General features: G+C 36.0%; 1 pseudogene; it reads right to left on the reverse strand.

Moving 5' to 3' along the window:
• Positions 1-302: 302 nt before the first annotated feature.
• On the reverse strand, positions 303-421 carry LOC120592804 (uncharacterized; annotated as a pseudogene).
• Positions 422-18863: the final 18442 nt, after the last annotated feature.

Raw genomic sequence — 18863 nt, forward strand, 5'->3', positions numbered from 1 at the left:
ATACAACAATTTGTATTCCTATCTATATATACAAAAGAAGTTAAAACAGGTTTTCAAGCAAAAACTTGTACATGAAAGTTTATAAGATTCCTATTCACAGTAGCCAAAAGAGGGGAATAAACAAAATGTGGGCTATCCGTACAGTGGCACATTATTCAGCTTTAAAAAGGAATATAATTTTAATACATGCTACAATATGGGTAAATTTTTTTTTTTTTAGGCAAGGTAACCCTTGGTTGACCTCACAGATTGCAAGGACCTTGTCAGCTTATGATCTCTTATTTTCTATTTTTTATTTTTTATGCCTACGGCACCTGGTCTTCCTAGGTGGTCTCCCATCCAAGTACTAACCAGGCCCAACTCTGCTTAGTTTCCGAGATCAGACATGATTGGGCTTGTTCAGGGTAGCATGGCCATAGACAATATGGGTAAATCTTGAAGATATTATGTTGGTGAAATAAGCCAGACACAAAAGGACAAATATTGTATGATTCCATTTATATTATATATTTTATATGTTTACATTATATTAAGAAAAAGTGTGTTTACATAGCCCAACTTTCTTTTCTCTTCTTGGGAGCTAGACTGTTCAGGAAGCGTGCAACACAGCAAAGCGTGAAATTTAGTGTAGCCTGGTAACTTTGGAAAGAGAGGGTACAGAGGGAAGAGAATCTAAGACTCAAAGCATTTTGCCACTGTGGGACTTTGGACGCAAGCTCACCTGCGAACCAGGTGGAGGTTGGGGAAAATTAAGTCTAAATGTTCCAAAAGTTTAATTCAGAGTAGCTTTCACAAGAGCTGTGTGTGTGTGTGTGTGTGTGTGTGTGTGTGTGTGTGTGTGTGTGTGTTTTCCCCATGGTAATCCTACAGTGGAAATTCCAACCAAATGTTAAAAATAAGCAAGAGTCTTAGAGAGACAAGTACAACATAAACAGGTGATAGCCTATCATAATATATGCTCTTGTAACGGCAGACCCGTCTGAAAGATCTCCTGAGGTAATTTGTGTGAAAGGAGCCAACCTGCAACAGTAATGGGCAAGAAGTGGTTAAGTAGCAACAACAGGGCTCCTGCTTTCTGGGGTAATTGGGGTGACATTTCACTGCAAGAATCCTACCATCTATATCTCTGCAAAGTGTGGTGTTGATTTCGCTTTGGATTCCAAGAAGGGAATTTTCCTGGCAAACACAGCTAAAAATGTTACTCCCAGTGTCATGTTGTATAGAAAAATACTAACCCCACAGAGAAAATTAGCCACAAAAAAAAAGGACAATATGAACACAGACCCAGGACACTAAAATCAAAGAGACAGAACCACAGCCTCACGCAGCCATTGCTCACACTATATAGAGCATTACTAGAGGGAAACAAAGTCTTCCATAGAAAACCTGCCACACCACTCTTAGTAATGGACTTCTTTGGCTTGGCCTAAGATTGCTCTATCTGTGGATTATTTTGTAGCAGCCTTTCTGGGTGATGCCTAGATTTTCAATCTCTTCCAATTCATTGGATTGAGACTCAGTGGGTCTTTCTGACCTCATCTCACACCAATTTTAATTCCTAAATTTTGCTTAAATCAAAGATAGGCAATTAGAATGGGTAAGCTAGCTGGTGTTTTATAGAATGGTTTCCTTGAAGAAGAAGTAAAGGTCTTTTACTTATTACTTAACTGTTTCTGTCACTAAGGGTGAATTGGAAACCCTGTAGCAATGTTACATCACTACTGAAGAGCCCATAATACCAGAGGCTGGTACAGGGACTATCACAAAGCTCAGCTACTGAGAGCCACTGACAACTTTTTAGAGGTATGGCTGAAAGCAACCAGCAGCAATAGCAGACAAAACCTTCTGTTGATGGAAGTCTTCTGTGAGGGCAGCAGCTAAATGCTGGGGCTTGGGAGACCAACATCAAGAGAGACTACTGATACTTCAATATACCTCTAAATGAGACCTTGATCAATTTCTCTTAACCTCACTAAGCACCAATTTCCCCCCATCTAAACATAAGAGTACTTACCTCATAGGTTTGTTGTGAAATTTAATTGAGATAAAACATGCAATTAACCTTGCTTAAAGCTTGGTACATAGTAAACACCAATGGTTATTATTATCATTATTTCACTAGCAAATTTAGTAGAGCTGAAGGCTTTGAAACACTGGCGGGGAACTTGAGCCAGCCATAGAGACCTTGAATTGTAACCTGGCCTTCAGATTCCTCATCAGGAGGGTGGGACCAGGAATAAGAGCGTTACACTTGGCACAAGTCCAAACTGCATGACTGCACAAACACTGTAACTGTTCTGTATTCAGACACATTTGAAAGATTTTTCCAGCATAAATTTCTAAATGTGCTGCTTGTTTTGTAATTTAATCTAGGGCAGCAGCAGCAGTGCTATCATTATTTACATTTCTGCCTTTCGGTCTTGGATCCAAGATATTTGCAGCAGTATGAATTGGCTAATAACAAAATTCTTCTCTTGAAAAAAGCATTTCACATTACTTTCTTTTATACCTGTAAGCAAATAAATATTAATAATCTTTTACATTGATTTGTTTCTGGGACATTGGGTCAAAAATAATTTTAAAAACTGATTCAGACACTGTAGGTAGTTTGACATTAAATTCTTCCTATTGCTTTGATTTTAAGAAATACTTTCAGTAGAGGAAAGCCTCATTAGCAACATATTAACTTTCTAATATTGTTATTACATTTTTTCATTTTAATAAACAAAAGACAATATAAAGACCTCATAAACAATTGGAAAATCTTTTCACACTCAATAAACTTTTTTGCTCTCCAGAATTTCATATCTCCAACAGTAACTTGGGTATAAGTCTTCAATTTATAATTGTAAAGGGAAACAAACTTTTTATTTATGTTTGTGAAGTCTTAAGATGGTGACCAATTACTTTTCAGTCTTTGCTTTACCCTGATTGCGTTTGGAGTCATAATCTCTAACATTAACAAATAACTGCATATCTGCATGAGTCTTTCTTCACTAGGGTGCTCTCAAATTCTGGAAGGACTAACCTGGCTGAACTACTGTGGACTGCTGTACAACCCCAGTAAATGAACTCCTGCAGAATCTGCAACTACTCTAGACTAGAAGCATAGGAATAAATAGTTTTTGAAGGAAGAATGATTTAATGGTCAGGATTGTTCTATGTAGGAAGACTACTGGAAGAATTGACTCTCCACACAAGGTTTCCAGGTACTATATTTATGTACTTCTGCCTACATTTCCATTTACCCCTTTTTGAGTCCACATTATCTCCTCTTGACTCCAAACTACAGATCTGGGACCTTATATATTTCCAAGTAAACTTTCAGCTGTCAATTGCCCTCAGGATCACATCCTTTCTGAAGCATAACAGAATTTTTCTCTAAATTAAAGGGGAATCACAGGGCCTCATACTTAATGCCTCCTGATTTAAAGTTAATTTTCCCTTCTTAGATGCTTAAATTACCCCAGCTCATAATTACAGAATCTTGCTTTGCAAAGGGCCCTAGAGCTTAATCTAATTTTCAACTCATTGCAGGATTCATTACTACAGAATCAATGATAGTTTGTAAATCAGTCTCTGATTGAGTGCTTACCTGATAAGGAAAACGACTGCATTATTTGTAAGAAAAGTATTTCTTAAAATGAGCTAAGACCCACCTCAAAGTTTTCTTTGAGCAAAGATTCATGGTCCCATATAAGAAGAGATTTCTCTATTTTCATTTAAAATGTTTTCCTACTAAATTATCTCTAAATGGATCAAATGTAGCATATTTTAACAGGAAGTATGCTTAGTGGTTTTATCTCTGTTAATCCATAGTCCAAAATATTGTCCACTCTTTCAAGCTACCAGCCCTGATGCAGCATCCCAAACATCAGTGCCAAAACCAGAAATGCATTCTCCTATTACATTAATAATAATTTTACAGTATGGTGGCAGGAAATGCACTTTCAGTTCACTGGCTATAGCTATTATACTATGCGGAAACGACTGCTTGGAAGGCAGCCAGGTCCTTTGGCTTAAAGGCCAACCCTGAGGAAGACAAAGGTAATATAAGAAGGGAAACTATGCCACCTGACCAAAAGCATTATTGAGACACTCTAAAGCAAGGCTTCTCAACTCTCTATGGTGAAGGACCATTTTTTCAAAATCCAATCTTCTGTAGCCTTTTGTAAAATAGGGAATCATGCACTTGGATATAACAGCAATGTTGAAATGCTCTAAAATGTCTAAATACTAACCATCTGCATGTTTTATCAGTATAATTATACTTGTATGATTCATATATTATACGTATCTCATCAGGGATTGGTAACAAACAGTCTTGGGACTGGCATTGGTCTGTGGAACACATGCTGAATAAGTATAAGAATTACATTCGGCCACCTAATCCTTTTAGTATAGTTCAAGTGACATGCTAGTTCAAGCATCCTTGCTGCTGGTAAGCACCGGATATGTATGTATATTAAATACAAATTGGCAGCCATGCTTAAGGAGATAGCAAACACCATGTTATGTAGAGCAGATCAATGAAACCAATTGCTACTTAGAAATCATATTTTAATGATGAAATCTTGGCTAATGATATACATATGGAGAAATATGTTTGCCACATATTTGTAGGTCATATCAAATATTTTTTCATAGTTAAGTAATTACCAGAAATAGAGTTTAGACAGTGGCACAGCCACACAGGCAAGAGAGACCTCCAAAAATAATTTTGCTAGTAGAATCCTGGAATAACCCTAGGTCAGAGGTAGCAAGGGGAGAAAGGGAATGGAACATAGGATGACAAATAGTAGATTTAATTAAAAGACTGAGGAATACTTATGTGAATCCCCCCACCTCCATCTCTGGTGTTTTTCCCAGGATGAATACTTTAAATGAAAAATCCTGACATTGAAGGCTATCAGACTGGGCATTAGGGAATATGTGGCTGGTACATGCACTCAGAAGACTGGTTAGAATCATACCATCTACCATGAAAGGGGAACTTCCTGGTTTTTCCATGCCCCTATGCACAATAAACTAGAGATATAGCAATCACATTCTGCATTAAATGCTAAGAGAACAAGGATATTTTCATATCTACAGAGGATATGAATTCCAGCCACAAATACCTTTCAATCCAGGTCTTCATGTGTAAATATAAACAGGCAACCAAGAATCACCAAATATTTAGTGAAAAGTAGAATCATTAAAGGAAGTCGCCAAACTCAACTAACATAGTAAGTCTAAGTAAACAGTAAATGAAGAAAACAGAAAAAAACTGTAAATATGGATAAGTAGTATTCAAAGAGAGACTTAACATACCCATACCCATATCATTAATACCTCATATTCATAAAATAAAAATAAGCTCCTATTTAAAAAAGGAAATCAAGGTTATTATTGGTAAACAGTGTAATCCATACAGATTAATCTAAACATAACCAAATATTTATTGAGTGGCTACTATGTGCCAGCTACTCTTTTACACATTGGGGATACAACAGCAAGTAAAACAATGTCCATGTCCTTAAGGAGCTTGTATTTCAGTGGGAGGCTAGAGACAACAAATAAATTGTGATTCAGGTAGTGATATGAAGCAGAGTAAAGGAGACAGCAAATAACAGGGGTGTGTATATGTGTGACTGTGTGTGTGCATGCACATGTGTGCTATTGTAGATGGCGTGGTCAGATAAGGCCTCTCTGATAGGGTAACATTTGAGCTAGGAATTAAAGGAAGTGATGAGGTGAGCCAAGAGGATAGAGAAAGAATGGTCCAAGCAAAAGGAGTGTCTGGGTAAATATATATATATATAATATATATATATATATATATTATATATATATATATATTATATTATATATAATATATATATATATTTCTAATCTGTAGAAATTTTAAAATTTAATTTATTGGGAAAACATTGATTAATAACATATAAACTTTAGTATACAATTTTATAATATGATATCTGTATATATATATGTAAATATATATATTTATATATATTATATTATATATATTATTATATAATATATATTATATATATTATATAATATATATAAATATATATATATTTCTAATCTGTAGAAATTTTTAAATTTAATTTATTGGGAAAACATTGATTAATAACATATAAACTTTAGTATACAATTTTATAATATGATATCTGTATACTCTATTGTGTGCTCATCACCCAAAACCTAGTCTTCTGTCACCATGTATTTGACCGCCTTTACTCTTTTCATCCTCCCCGCACCCTCTTCCCCTCTGCTAACCACCATTCTGTTGTCTGTATCTATAAGTTTGTTTGTTTGTTTGTTTGTTTGATTAATAGTAAGGAGACTGTTAAGGCTTCAATGGAGTGACGAAGAGTGGTAAAAGTTGAAATGAAGGCAATAAGAATAAGCTAAATTATATGGGATCTTGTAGACCACTGTATTTTGGCTTTCACTAAGATATATGGAAAACCATTGTAGGGTTATGAGCAGAAGACTGACATAATCTAACTTACATGTTAACAGTTTCACTCTGGTGGCTATGTAGACAATAGGCTAGACAGAGCAAGGGTAAAAGTGGGGAGACTAGTTGGCAGGCTCTTACAGTGATACAGGAATGAGATGACTGTAGCTTGCAGCAAAGTGTTAGAAGTGGGGATAAGGATGTATGGTCAGACTCGATATATGTGAAAGGAACTGCGAGCAGGATTTGCTGATGGATTGAATTTGGGGCATGAGAGAGAGAAGCCAAGATTTTTGCCTGAGGAACTAGAATAACTAAGGAGCTGTTTATTATAATGAAGAAAATTGCAGGAGAACCAGTTTATTTTTGTTGGAGAGTGAAGAGGCAAGGTTTTTGACATGTTAAGTAGGAGATGTCTGTTAAACATCCAAGTGGAGATGTTGAGTAAGCAATGGGCTATATTATTCTGGAGCTCAGGGGAGGAATCTTAGGCTATAGATATTAATTTAATATATAATTTAAAGTCATGAAACTGAATGAGATCAGCTAAGAAATAACTGTAGATAGTGAAGAGAAGAGGACCAAGGATTGAGTCTTGTATTACTTCAACATTTTGCAACTGAATCCTAAAAATATCACCAGAGGGTACTGAAAAGAAATAACCAATTAGATAGGCAGAGGCATATAAAAAGGTGACCTGGAAGCCAAGTAAAAGAAGTGTTTTAAGGAGAGAGTAATTGGCTATGCAAATAACACTGACAGGTCAAGTAGGATGAAGACTGATAATTAACCTTTGAAATTAGCAATATGGAGGCCATTGGTAACTTTAACGAGGGTAGCTTATTAAACAGGGTCATCAGTTAAGAGTGAGAATGGAGTATATAGATGTTGGAGGACTAAGGGAAGAGTAGATGGTATAAAATAGTCATCTAGAGAATGTGTATAAAAATGTCATAGCATTGCTAGGCAGTACTCAAGGCCCTCTGAAATCATGAATTTGAAGACTAAAAATTAAATGGATCAAACCAGTTAACATGAAAACAGAATAAGTGAAGAGTTGGATTTAGGCAGGTTTTTTTTTTCCAGGTATGATAAAATGGAAAGAGAGGCAAAGGAGTTAGTGGGAGTCATTATGATGATGGACCATAAAATATAAAGTCAAGTAAGAAGGAAAGTAGCAATGAAATGTAGCAGGGTCAATGGATTAAAGGTCCCAGTGGAGTCAGGAATATGTTGGGATTCTGATATTAGAAGCAGTGAGCAGTAAAGATAGAAAGAAATGTTTTGAGAAGGGGATGCTGAAATTAAGATTATATACATAGTGCAGTTATTTATTAAGATAAGGCTGGAAAACCAATCTTGAGGCTCAGTTTCCAGAAACAGTTGCCTTGGACCAATGCCACAGAACTTGCCTGATAAGAAAAACTGTTGCTCCCACACTAGATGCCAAGAAATTGACTTTACTGCAACAGCTACTGCTGCCAGCACTGATGCCACTACTTTATTAAGAACTTGACCTTGCAATCTCTGCCATCCTTCAAAGCCAAGTTCCTTCACTACTACCTATTCCAGCAAAATGAAAGCCACACAGTACCACTTTATGCATGTCTTCAATTCCAAATCAAAGTGTCATGTCAGGGCATCTGATTGGTAGACCTAAGTCATACTGTTACATCTTAATTTCAGCACAGATTAGAAGTTTGAGTTTTGACTTCTACATTTGAGAGGTAAAAGTTATAATGTAAGACTTTCCCAAATATAGAAAGGCTATTCATGATATGTTGGTCAGACACAAATGTGACAAATGTCTACTTTAGAAGCTTTTAGAAGTTAAAAACCTAATTTCCAATTTACCCATTACTAAAAAGGTGACTAGCAGTACGCTAAAACCAGAATCACTTAATTGAAGATTGAATACAGAGATTCTCCCATAATGTAACACAAAAACCAAAGAAAAAATAAGAAAAATTAAGAAACAACTGGTCTTTATGTGAAACCCAATCTGTTTAATGAGAGTTCCATAAAAGAAAGGAAGAAGGGGAAAAGAAGAAAGACAGAGACACAGAGACAGAAAGAAGAAAAAAAGAAAGAATGTGAGGCAGGGATGAGAGGAGAGGAAGGAATCAAAGAAATATTGAATTAAAATTTCAGATTTAAAGAGCCTTCTAAGTCTCAAGCAGGAATAATGGGAAGAATGATTTGTGCCTAGACAGATCTTAATAAAAAAAAATTAACCTTTAAAGTTAGAAAATATCATCTTCAAGGCATCTTTGTGCAGTGCAGAATGTACATGTCCCTATAGCGTAGCTCTGCTGGATTACTAACTCATGCCTATGACAAAATAAACTCAAACAGATCAAAGACTTATCAAAAAACGAAATCATCAAAATATAAAATGTACTCAAAACATCGGGAGATATGGCACAAAAGCTAGATGGAAAAGATTGATCAGTTTGAATATGTAAAAATTTTAAACATTTGCAAAGCATGGAGTATTATAAACAAAGTTAAAAGGCCAATGGCAAAGTGATAAAAAAATAATATTTATGCCAGAGGTCGAATTGTCTTACTGCTTATATATTAATATTGATATTTAAATGTATATCTTAAGTTCTTACAGGTCCATAATGAGACACAACTCAATACAAAAGCGGACAAAGAACATAAAAATTCCGTTCTCAAAATGAAGCATATAAATAGCCAATATTTATATGAAAAAAGTTGAATCACTCATATTTTTAAAAACCCAAGATATAATCTTCTACTTTTCAGATGGAAAAAGGTCAAGAAATTTAATAATATACTTATCAAGAATGTAAGAAAATGAATAGTCTCCTAAAATCTTGCTGGTAGTGCAAATTGGTGTAAGTTTTTTTTGAGAACCATTTGATAATATTAAGCAAAATTAAAACACATATATTTTTTCTTCCAGCATTTTCACTTAAGAAGTTCATCCTACAGCTAGGCTAGCACAAATATCCAAAAATATATGTAAAAAATCTTTACTATGTGTGAATTATATCTCAATAAAGCAATTTTTAAAAAATATATTTTCATGAGGACTGAAGAGCCTCCCAAAAACATAGCTTTATCGAGATATAATTTACTCATAATAAAACCCACCCATCTAAAGTGAACAATTCAGTAGTTTTTAGTCTATTCAGAGTTGTGCAACTATCAGAACTATCTAATACCAGGACACTTTCATCAAACTGAAAAGAAACTACATTCTCACTAGTAGTCACTCCCCATTTCCCTTTCTTTCAGCCCCTAGATTCACTAATCTTTCTATCTTTATGGATTTCTCTATTCTGGACATTTCATATAAGTGGAATCATAAAATATGTGGACTTTTGTGTCTGGCTACTTTCACTTATTGTGATGTTTTCAAGGTTCGTCTGTGTTGTAACATGAATCAGTACTTTATACCTTTTCGTAGCTGAGTAATAGTCCACTGTGTGGATAGATGACATTTTATTTACCCAGTCATCAGGATGGTGGACATTTGCATTGTTTCTAACTTTTGGCTATTCTGAATAATGCTGTTATGAATATTTAAGTACAAGTTTTTGTGTGACATGCGTTTTCAATTCTTTTGGATATATATTTTGGAGTGGAAATGCCAAATAATATAACTTCGTGTTTAACATTTTGAAGAACTTTCAAACTGTTTTCCAAAGTAACTGTACAATTTTACAATCTCGCCAGCAAAATATGAGGCTTCCAGTTTCTCCATATCCTTGTTAACACTTGTTATTATCTGTTGTTTTGATTTTAGCTATCCTAGTGGGTATGAAGTAGTATCTAATTGTGTTTTTCCTAATAACTAATGATGTGGAGCATATTTTCATGCACACATTGGCCATTTGTATGTCTTATTTGGAGAAATGTCTATTCTAATCCTTTGCTCACTTTTTCAATTAAGTTATTTGTTTTTGTTGTTGAGTTGAAAGATTATCTAGTGTGGATACAAGTTCCTTATCAGATATATGATATGTGAACATTCTCTCCCATTCTGTTGGTTATATTTTCACTTTCTCGATGGTATGTTTGGCAACAAAAAAAGGTTTTGATTTTGAAGTACAATTTATCTATTTTAAAATTTGTTCACATGTGCATTTGTTATTGTAACTAAGAAGGCATTGCCTAATCCAGAGTCACAAAGATTTACTCCTATCCTTTCTTCCAAGAATTTTGTAGTTTTAGCTCACGCATTGGGATTATGATCCATTTTAAGTTAATTTGTGTATATGGTTTGAAGTACAGGTCCAACATCATTCTTTTGCATGTTGCTATCCAGGTGTTCCAGCACTACTTGTTTCAAAGACTATTCTTTCTCTCATTAAATTGTCCTGACTCCCTTTTGATCCATGAACATAAATGTCTTTCCATTTACTTAGGTCTTTGATTTCTTTCAAATTTTTATACCTTACAGTCTACAAGTCTTATACTTCTTTTGTTAAATTTAATCCTAAGTATTTTATGTTTTATGATGCAATCCAAATGAAATAGTCTTCTTAATTTCATTTTCAGATAGTACATAGTAGCTAGTGTATAGAAATACAATTTATTTTTGTATATTGGCTTTATATTTTGCTGTCTGTATGTGTGTATTTTAGATAGAGAAGTTGCTCAGGAAGTTTGCTAAATAATAATCATGGACCGTTGGGTAAGAGTAGTGGAATAATTCATTTGTATTGTTAAGTAGTAATCCTTTGTTTGGATATAACCATTCTACCACTCATCCTCTGTAATGGGAGCAGAATTTGCAAAATATCTGTAGAAATTGCTTGGGTCCCAAAGAACTCACATAGTCTAACTAGAGAATAAAGAGATTATCAGTCATCCCAGGGGGTATGAAATGATACCTCATTATGAAGTGATACCTCATCAAAGTGCAAGTTTTGATTTGCACTTACTTAGTGACTAATGATGTTGAGCATCTTTTCATGTACTTATTGGCCCTTTGTATATCTTTTCTGGAGCCATTGAATTGTATACTTAAAAAAAAAAGTGGTTATCAGTGCCTTAAACTCAGAATTATAATTTAAAACATGCAGTAAAAAGTTAAAGCAAAACACTTGCCAATTCCTTTATGTTTTACCTGTCTCTCTAAATTCCTTCACATTTTGCTTTAGTAAAAGCAAAAGTTAACAAGTGTACAAGCTTCTCAGTCAGCTGAAAGCTATTTTAGATGCTGTTACACTTTCCATTCTTCCTCCGTAACTGCTCACTGTTCATTTAGTAGGCATAAAATAGCCATTAATCCTATTATAGAGAAGTAGTATGGCATGGGAGTTAAGGGTGTGAGCTCTGGAGTCAGACTGCCTAAGTTCAAATTCTATTTATGGTATATATTTTCTATTTGGCCTAAGATAACTTACCTTTACTTCTCTTGGCCCCAGTTGCCCCATCCTAAAATGGGGATGATTTTAGTTCCTTACTTGGAGGATTTTTATTAAAATTATATGTATACAGTTCTTAGAACAGTACTGTGTTAATGCTCAATAAGTGCAGGCATATCATTAATATTACATGTCAGTCAGTCGGCATATAAGGAGACAGACATAGCTATCCCCGGCCTGGGAAGATTTAAAAATAAACAAATAAAATATTTTACTCTTAAGGCATCTATATTCTCTTGACATATTGGAGGAGGGGGTTCCTAAGAGATTCTCTTTTCAAAAATTGGGGACATCAAGAGAAAAGTGCCTAGAGAGGATAGTGAAGGACACCAAGAAAGCAGAGGAGAGAAATAGGAAAGAGAAGAAAGTTAAAAGGAGAAGAAACCAGGGAGGCCAGGGAGAGAAAAGTAGGTGGTTGGGGAGAGGGAGTATAACAATAATAAGTTTCATAAAGGTAGTGGGGGGTGGAGGAAGGTGGGAGGGAGGGAGACTGACTTTGTAATACAGAGCTAAGAGCTTTATTGAAGTTTAACAGAAAAGAAACCCTCATTTGAAAGGAAGAGACTGGCTATATTTAGTACTGGGTAGGATGTCAGTTCTGAAAATAAACTGCTCCCAGAACCGAATGTAATCCTGTGCTGTTGTCACCTGTAGCAGGCTGTCCTCCCTTGTAGGAGAGTGCAGAACATGGACACATCAGCTACCTCGAAAGCTCTTGATGTTCCCAAGGTCCTGCCCCGCTTGCCTCTTTTCCTCATTGCTAAGTTTCAAAACTTCTTATTAATGTGGAGAAAAAGTTACATAGCTGAAGAAAGTCAAGTGTATGCTGATATATACATGAAGCAGGAAAGTGTCCTGCTAAGTAAATACCAGAATCTAAACACCATGTGGCCAGATACTTGATACAATATTCACCCTCTCCATGGTACACTTATGGAACATGAATGTGGATACAGGGGCCCAGCAAGAAGTGTGACAGGCCATATAAAAAGTCATACTTGAATCATAGTGTAAGTGGCATAGAGGTAAGTCCTGCGAAGAATGGCATGCCTGTACAAATTAGGGAGCTCACATAGGGCATGCAGACTGGCCAAACTTAGGACACATTAGGAAAAGACAGAGACTCAAGGTATCTTTAGATACATATACACTGTGTTGGGAAAATATAGGTGATGACTTTCGCTGAAATGAAAAAAAAAAAAGAGAAAAACCTCAGGTATTTTGATGAAAGAATATATAACCAGAGTTTCAGAATTCTAACTTCCAATTCTATCTTCTCATCACTTCCACTGTTACTGCTGTCTCATATGAACTGTTGCAGTAGCCTCCTAATTGTCCTCCCTGCTTCTACCCTAAGTTTCTCTCCCAAAGACATATTCCACAGGGCAACCAGAGTGATCCCTTTAAAATGACAAGTTATATTGTATCACTACTCTGGATAAAAACCTACAATGTCTTCTCAAAATGCAAACTCTTTTTGCACGGTCCTCAAGACTCCACATGATCTAGCCCTCTGCTACCTCTCTGGTTTCATTTACTACCAGTATCCCCTCACTCCACCCACTCTGGGCATGCTGATCTCCTTGCTCTTCCTGGAAAATGCTTAGCACATTCTGGCCTCAAGGATTTACATATACTATTCCCTCTATGTGGGAATTGCTGTTCCCGTGTAGCTGAATGGCTTGTTCTCTCACTTTATTTGTGACTAAGCTCAAAATATCACCTAATAAGAGGGACTTTCCATAACCACCATACATAAAATAGCAGTTCCCTTTACCCTACATCACCATTGACGGCTAAATGAAGATGATGAGTGGAAATGTCTGATCAGTTGTTGGATATTTGGGTCTAGAGTTCATCTAGAAAGTCTGCACCAGAGACGTAGATTTTGGAGTTTCCATCACTCCCATGAAATAATGCAAGGAAAATAGTGTTTGTAATGGTCTAGAGGTAAGAAAAAGCATGGTACATTCAAGGAACATGTGGGATTTTTGAAAATGCAGATTCTCTGGGTCTCACCCAATATCTCCTGAAGAAGAATCTCTAGAGGTTAGGATTAGGAATATGTAGATCGATAAAGTTCAAAATATGATGCTGATGTGCAGCCCTGATCGGGAACCACCGCTTGAAAGATACATGCACCTCCACGAGATTTACTAATAATCTCCAAATTGCCAAACCAGTAGATACTTTATATACCTATATAACTCACGTGGCCACTCTGTTGGAATTGATAGTTGATCATTCGACTTCAAATGTTATACTTTTTTGGCTGCCAGGCACCACACACTCATGATTCTTTTGCCTCTGTTCTGGTCATCCCTTTTCAGTCTATTTTATGGCCTCATTTCCTTCCAATCCCTTAAATGTCTGTGTTCTCCAGGGTTTTGACTTCTACCTTTCTGTCGTTCTAACATACAATCTCTTTGTCTAGGCTCATTCATTCACATGACTTAAATTTGTGCACTACTAGTACCTATATTTCTATTCTTGATCCATATTCTCTTTTAAGCTCAAAGCCTATGTATAATATTGCCTAGATTACCATGTAGATATTACATGGACACCTCAAACTCAATGTACTCAAAGCTTACTTTTTAAATGTTCCTTCCATATCTCAGCAAATGACATGATTAACACCTCACGTCTAATAAGTCACTAAGTCTTATTTATTCTACATTCTACAGATCATCCACTTTTCTCCATCCAAGCTGTCCCAATTTTGATTCAGGCCACTATTACCTCTCATCTGATTTAGTGACAGATTCTATTGCAGTTTATGTATTTACAAGGATATTTATTCTACTAGTCTGTGAGTAGTGAGAGGATAAGAACACTCATTTATTCATTCAACCCATATGTTTTGAGGGCCTAATATATGGCATATTGTGTCACATTTATCTCTGAATCTTTCACATCAAGTATATTGCTTGATATTAAGTAGGTACTCAGAATAATTTTATTTTTTTTAATTACATTGAAAGTTGCTATGTTATAGATGAGAAAAATAGGGCCCAGAGAAGAAAAATGAACTGCCATACCCACACAGCAGGTTAGGATACTGGAATTTACATTTCCTTACTCTTAGTCCAGCTTATTTTCCACAGGACCACATTGTCCCTCCCTTCTACCCTTCTATATTCTCCCAGGTTATTTTTTTCTTTTTGACTTTTCTATATCATTCTCTCATTATTGGTGAAAGATGATTCTTTCATCATTTACTTTTTTGTTAGCTTCTGTGGAAAAGAAAATAATTATCACCATCCCTATAGGCTTCTTGGTTAAGAATCTGTATTTCCTTGGCATTGCTTACTTCTCCTGGCGTCATCACTGCTGAATCAGGATGACCATAGGTCAGCTTTTCATCTGGCACATATAAAGAGCTCCTCTTGACTTCAGTAGAGTATGGACAGAGCTGGCCTCATATAGGAGCTTACAGGCTCTCAAATGGATTGGGGCTGTATTCTGGGAAAAAAGGAATGAGGAAATATTTTCAGAATTCGTGCAGAATATGTGTTTTATGCAGACAAAATAAGAGAGAATGGGTTATAATTATAGGCTGAGAGAATTTGATGTTTGATTTGGTTTGTGGATGAAGATTCTGATAATGATTATTTTAGACACTGTATTGGACCATTATACAAAGTTTCTTTTTCATGTATAATCTATTTCCACTTGCTACAATTTAGGAACACCTAAATAAGCTTAGTACATTCTAAGAATATGAATAAAACATGTGGGTGGTGCCGTCTAGAGAAAATTTCTGCTCCTAACTTATTCAGGCTGTGAATATAGGGGACCCTCTTAGAATGGTTTATAAACCATGTTGTTCTTACATATTTGTATCTTTGTTCATTCTGCTCTCTCTCCTTACAATTGTTTTTATTCATTCTTTTATTTATTAAGTATTTTCTGAGCATCTACTCTGTGCTAGTCATTATACTGAGTTTAGGAGATTCGGTGATGGTTCTTTTTGCAGTTCATCCTGTCATCCTTTCTGTTAACTCTTGGCTTTTGCACATGCTATTCCTTCTGCTTGTAATGTCCTTCTCATCCTTCAAATTTGTATTTCAATATCACCTTTTCTAGGAAGCATCCCGTAACCCTCTCAGTACTGGATTAGGTATATTTCCTCTCTGCTCCCTTCCATGGCACTTATCTTTTATTACATTTGTCTATTTGCTATTTCCCCACTAAATTAGAATCCCCTTGAGAGCAGAGATTTGTTTATTAGTTACATATTAATTAATAATATATAATTATTATACAGTTGATCCTTGAACAATGCAGGGGTTAGGAACGCCAACCGCCTGTGCATTCGAAAATCCATATATAACTTTTGACTCCCCCAAAACTTAAGTTGTCCCTCAGTATCCATGGAGGTTTGGTTCCAGGAACCCCCATCTGTGGATGCTGAAGTCCCCTATATAAAATGGCCTAGAACAATGCATATAGTCAGCCCTCCACATCCACAGATGCCCAACCATGGATCAAAAACAATACAGGTGTTTATTGAAACGTTTAACCTGTCTTATGTTAAGAGGAGGGAAGTGGAAGGTACAGAATTGGAGAATAACTTAATTGACAGGCAGAGTAATTTAGACTTAATGCTCTAAAAATTAGTTTGAATAAAGGAATAAAGTGAAAATAAGCCACATTTGAGGAAGATATATTTGTCATATATCTGTTCGAATTTAAACATTGCCAAGTGGGTACTAGACTAATTGGAGAGATCACTTTATAAGTTATATAATTGTCTAACCACTGTGCTGTACATCTGAAACTAATATAAAATAATATCGAGTGTCAACTGTAATTGAAAAATAAAAAAATAAAAAAGGAGAGTAAAAAAAGAAAAATGAAAAAATGGAACAAAAAGCTGGACTTTAAAAAATAAAAGGATTTCAAGTTGAAATCTATTGCCGCTTCTATGGGCTACATTAAGGTGAGAAAATTTTCTTAATATTCATACCTACTGTTGATTTAACACTTACTGCATTCTAGAAACGTGATATACCTTTTAAATGCAAGACCTTATTCGATTTACAGGAAATAGCACAATCTTATGATGTAGGTGCCTCCATTTTAAAGATGAAGAAACAGGCTCAAAGAGATGAATCGAGTTGCTCAAAATCAACTCATAAAATGAGAAATAAAAATTTTAACCCTGATCTGTTTAACTTGAATCTAGTAAGTACAGTGCTTGGCATATAGTTGTAGTGCAATAAATACCTGTTGAATAAATGGGTTAATGACTATATCAGTAAATCTACCCTTTTCTGTGGATGAATTTACAGGTTAGCTTTAATGGTTTTCATGATCTTGATAAGCTCAAGTCGATGATAAGAGTAAGGAAGAGGGTTGAGCCACAAAAGAGAAGAATTTACATAGGAAAAAGTTTTGATTCTGGAAATTCTGATTGGGAAGAGGTCTGAACTTGTCTAGAATACACACACACATACATACACATCAGCAGAAGAGTTTGGAACACCTTTGATATACTCATACACACATGCACATGCAGACCCGCACAAACATACATGTTTTTATTCTCATGTTTTCTTTTGTTTTCTTAACCTTCCTGAGAGGGTGTAAATAGAATGTTAGAGCTAGAAGGTAACTTGACAATTACCTAATCAGATCACCTCATGTAAACGTAGAAATTGAGACACTAGAGGAAAAGTAAATTGCAAAGGTCACACAAGGAGTTAGAGTAAGATTAAGAATCTTAGTTTCCTGAGTCACAGGTTTGTTTTACTCTGAACTGTCACCATTTACCATCTCAATTTTATCGATGGGGTAACCAAAGCATCCTAAGAATGTTGATGGTCAAGCTCCTGCTACTTGTCCATTGAAGCAGGACTTGAAATCATATCTCCTCTTTGATTTTAAATATGAGGCTTGTTTTCATCCAAGTGCTTCTGTCTGGATGCCCAGAAGGAAGACCCCTTCTTATTGAAATAAATAATGAATTGAGGATAATTTACAGAAAGCTTTGTCCTTTGCTTTAAGAGAAAATTAAAATAAAGCTGCTTTATTTTCAGAAGCCTAGCAGTTCCAAGGAGGCTCTCTGGAAGCAAGGATTCTGTCTTCCTTATTGAATCCACAACAACTAGCACAAAGGAAGGCACTCAAAAAATATTTGTTGAATATATGACATACTAAATACAGAAAGGGAAAGTAGGTTGGTTAATGGTTTCCCAATGAATGATGGATGGATAATCATTATTAGTGGGAATGAATGTAGAAAAGAGGTGGGAGAAACCCTTAAACAAAGGAGAAGCTCTGTCTCCATCTGATTGAAGCTGCAATCACTCAGCAAGGGCTGAGTGGCTTGGTAGGACTGTGATTGGCAGAGATATTTAAATGAGGCCTCCTTAAAATTGTTACTCTCCACTCCACCCCCATTCCCCTTTATATTCTGTTTCAGTCATTACCCAGGGACCGGATACAGAGATTCCTATGGGGAGTTCTAATGGGTCGATTCAATTTCAACTGGATGACGCCACTTAGCCAAGCATTAAGAGCTACAGCTCCGGGAAAACAAACGACACAGAGAGGGAGAGAAAGAAATTATAACAAGGAGCAATAAATCCCTTCCCTCCCATCCTCCCCATATAATCCATTCACAAGACCTCCAGAAATCATCTACATTCACAAAACAGCGAGCTAGCTGAGCTAAACACACTGCAATTTTACCCCTCCCCCCGCTCTCTGGAGATTATATACCAACATACCCTGAGCTATGTAAATAATCACACACTATCAGTATCTATTGCTCTGTTGAGATACCCTGTGTCTACAACTGCAGTTTCTGCTGCTTCAGTTCATCTGTCAGATTGGAGGAGACAGAGGCGGAGGTGGAGGCGGAGGCAAAAAGAGGAGGGGGAGGAGGGAGGTAAGGAGGAAGGAGGAAGAGTGGGGGAAGGGGGGAGGAAGGAAGAGGGAGGGAAGGAAAACAGCTGGAGGAGGAAAAAGGAGGAGGAAGAGGAGAAGGGGGGAGGAGG

This window comes from Pteropus medius, unplaced genomic scaffold, assembly GCF_902729225.1.
Source record: "Pteropus medius unplaced genomic scaffold, Ma_sr-lr_union100, whole genome shotgun sequence".
NCBI lineage: Eukaryota > Metazoa > Chordata > Mammalia > Chiroptera > Pteropodidae > Pteropus > Pteropus medius.